The sequence below is a fragment of the Stegostoma tigrinum genome, chromosome 28 (genome assembly GCF_030684315.1).
Source record: "Stegostoma tigrinum isolate sSteTig4 chromosome 28, sSteTig4.hap1, whole genome shotgun sequence".
Taxonomy (NCBI): Eukaryota; Metazoa; Chordata; class Chondrichthyes; order Orectolobiformes; family Stegostomatidae; genus Stegostoma; species Stegostoma tigrinum.
Genome location: NC_081381.1, coordinates 48,770,517 through 48,775,516, shown reverse-complemented (window position 1 = coordinate 48,775,516; position 5,000 = coordinate 48,770,517). Strand labels below are relative to the sequence as shown.

The 5,000-nt window shown below is 55.2% G+C and overlaps 1 protein-coding gene across 2 annotated transcripts in view; it reads right to left on the bottom strand.

The window, feature by feature from the left end:
* LOC125466639 (ephrin type-B receptor 2) overlaps window positions 1-5,000 on the bottom strand; it is a 761,045-nt gene that overhangs the window by 658,744 nt on the left and 97,301 nt on the right. The gene's annotated exons all lie outside the window — the stretch shown is intronic.

The window sequence follows — 5,000 nt, the reverse complement described above, 5'->3', positions numbered from 1 at the left end:
TGCCCCCCCCACACACACACACACACTCCCACCCACACACACACACACACACACTCCCCCCCCCCCACACAGTCCCACACACACACTCCCTCTCCACACACACACTCTCTCTCTCCCTCACACACACACACACACACACACACAATCCCCCCCCCCACAAAGTCCCACACACACACTCCCTCTCCACACACACACACTCTCTCCCTCACACACACACACACACACACACACACACAATCACCTTCTCCCACACACACACACACACCCTCTCCATACACACACACACTCTCGCACACACACACTCCCTCTCCACACACACACACACTCTCCCTCACACACACACACACACACACACTCTCCCTCACACACACACACACTCTCCCTCACACACTCTCCCTCACACACACACACACACACACACACACACACAATCCCCCCCCCACACAGTCCCACACACACACTCCCTCTCCACACACACACACTCTCTCCCTCACACACACACACACACACACACACCTTCTCCCACACACACACACACACTCTCGCACACACACACACACACCCTCACATACACACACACACACCCTCACACACACACACACACACACACACTTTAACAAACACACACACAATCCCACACACACACCCTCTTACGCTCACTCACCCTCTCCCATACACACACAGTGTTGCGCGCACACACCCTCTCCCATACACACACACCCTCTCCCACACACACACACTCCCACAAACAGTCACACATACACACACACACACACACTCCCCCCCACACACACACACTCTCACATACACACACACTCACTCTCACACAGACACAGGCACACACACACACACTCTCCGACACACACACACACTCTCCGACACACACACACATACACTCTCCCACACACACACACATACACTCTCCCACACACACACACATACACTCTCCCACACACACTCTCGCATACACACACACTCTCTCACAACCACACACAGACACACACCCACAAACAGTCACACACACACCCTCTTGCGCTCAAACACCCTCTCCCATGCACACACACACCCTCTTGTGCGCACACACCCTCCCCCACACACACGCACACTCCCACAAACAGTCCCACACACAAACACACTCCCACTCCACACACACATACACACAAACACTCCCTCACACACACACACCCCTTCCCACACACACACACACACACACACACTCCCACACACAAACTCACAATGCTGCCCCACACACACACTGCCCCCCCACACACACACACTCCCACACACAGTCCCACACACACACTCCCTCTCCACACACACAAACACACACACACACTCCCCCCCACACAGTCCCACACACACAGTCCCTCTCCACACTCACACACTCTCTCCCACACACACACACACACACACACACACACACTTCTCCCACACACACACACACTCACACACACACACACACTCTCTTGCGCACACACCCCCTCTCCCACACACACACACACCCTCTCCCACACACACACACACCCTCTCCCACACACACACACACTCCCACAAACAGTCCCACACACACACACTCCCACAAACAGTCCCACACACACACACACACCCTCTCCCACACACACACACACTCATACACTCCGACACACACTCACACTCCCCCCCCCCACATACACACACATACTCTCTCTCTCTCACTCACACACACACCTCTCTCACTCACACACACACACCCTCTCTCACTCACACACACACACACACACCCTCTCTCACTCACACACACACACACTCTGTCCAACACACACACACACATCCTCTTGCGCACACACACCCTCTCCCACACACACACACTCCGACAAACAGTCCCACACACAAACGCACTCCCACTCCCCACACACACACACACACACACACTGCCCCCCCCCACTCACACTCACACACACACTCACAATGCTGCCCCATACACACTGGCCCCCCCACACACACACACACTGCCCCCCACACACACACACACACACACACACACACACACACACACACTCACATTGCTGCCCCACACACACTTCCACCCACACACACACTCCCCCACACAGTCCCACACACACACACACTTCCACCCACACACACACGCCCCCACACAGTCCCACACACACACTTCCACCCACCCACCCACACACTCCCCCACACAGTCCCACACACACACTTCCACCCACCCACCCACCCACACACACACTTCCACCAACCCACACACACACACACTTCCACCCACCCACACACACACACACTTCCACCCACGCACACACACACACACTTCCACCCACGCACACACACACACACTTCCACACACACACACACACACACACACACACACACACACACACACACACTTCCACCCACACACACACTTCCACCCACACACACACACACTTCCACCCACACACACACACTTCCACCCACACAGTCCCACACACACGTCCACCCACACACACAAACGTCCACCCACACACACACTCCCCCACACAGTCACACACACACACACACTTCCACCCACACACACACAGATAGTTCCACCCACCCACACACACTCACACACACAGTTCCACCCAGCCACACACACACACACAGTTCCACCCACCCACACACACACACACAGTTCCACCCACCCACACACACACACACACAGTTCCACACACACACACACACACACACTTCCACGCACACACACACGTCCACCCACACACACTTCCACCCACACACACACGTCCACCCACACACACACGTCCACCCACACACACACGTCCACCCACACACACACACACACTTCCACCCACCCACCCACACACACACACACACACTTCCACCCACACTCACAAACCCTCTCCCTCACACACACACACACACACACACTCTCTCCCATACAAACACACACTCCTACACACACACACTCCCACACACACACACACAGCCCCCCCCCACACACACAAACACACACACACTCCAACACACACATACACACACACACACACACTCCCTCACACACACACACACCCTCTCCCACACACTCCCACACACTGCCCCCCCCCACATATACACACACACTCCCACACACACACACACACACTCCCCCGCACAGACACACACACTCTCGCATACATACACACACAAACACACACACACACACACTCCCCCCCACACAGTCCCACACACACAGTCCCTCTCCACACTCACACACTCTCTCCCTCACACACACACACACTTTTCCCACACACACACACACACACACACACACACACACACACACACACACACACACTCTCTCTCTCACACACACACACACACACACACACACAAACACACAGACACCCTCTCCCACACAAACACACACTCCCACACACACCCTCTCTCACACACACACACACACACACACTCCCACAAAGTCCCACACACACACTCCCTCACCACACACACACACACACACACACACTCTCTCTCTCTCTCACACACACACACACACAATCCTACACACACACACACACCTCTCCCACACACACACACATAGTCTCCAAACACACACACACACACTCCCACACACACACATACTGACCCCCCCCACACACACACACACTCCCATCCACACACACAATCCCCCCCCACACAGTCCCACACACACACTCCCTCTCCACACATACACACACACACACATCCACACACACACCCTCTTGCACACACACACACACCGTGTTGTGCGCACACACCCGCTCCCACACACACACATACACAGTCTCCAAACACACACACACACACACTCCCACACACACACACTGCCCCCCCCACACACACCCACACACACACACACACCCTCTCCTCACACACACACACTCTCTCTCTCACACACACACACACACACACACTCTCAAACAAACACACACATAATCCCACACACACACAAGCCCACACACACCCTCTTGCGCACACACACCCTCTCCCATACACACTCACACCGTGTTGCGCACACACACCCTCTCCCACACACACACACCCTCTCCCACACACACACACACACCCCCACATACCACACTCCCACAAACAGTCACACACACACACACACACACACACACTCAAACAAACACACACATAATCCCACACACACACAAACCCACACACACCCTCTTGCGCACACACACCCTCTCCCATACACACTCACACCGTGTTGCGCACACACACCCTCTCCCACACACACACACCCTCTCCCACACACACACACCCCCACATACCACACTCCCACAAACAGTCACACACACACACACACACACACACACACACACACGCACAGCCTCTCCCACACACACACACATTCCCCCCCACACACACACACACACACTCTCTCTCTCTCTCACACAGACACACACACACACTCTCCCACACACACACACACACACATACACTCTCCCACACACACATAGTCTCCAAACACAAACACACACACACACACCCACCCTCTTGCGCGCACACACCCTCTCCCACACACACACAGTCCCACAAACAGTCCCACAGACAAACACACTCCCACTCCACACACCCTCTCCCACACACACACACACTCCAACACACACCCACACACACACACACTGCCCCCCCCACACACACACACACTCCCACCCACACACTCCCTCTCCAACACTCTCACACCCTCTCCCTCACACACACACACACACACACACACACACACACACACACCCTCTCCCACACAAACACACACTCCGACACACACACACTCCCACACATACACACACACACTCACATTGCTGCCCCACACACACACTGCACACCCCACACACACACTCCAACACACACACATACTGCCCCCCACACACACACACACATTCCCACCCACACACACACACACACTCCCACACACACACACACACACACAATCCCCCCCCACACAGTCCCACACACACACTTCCTCTCCACACACACACACTCTCTCCCTCACACACACA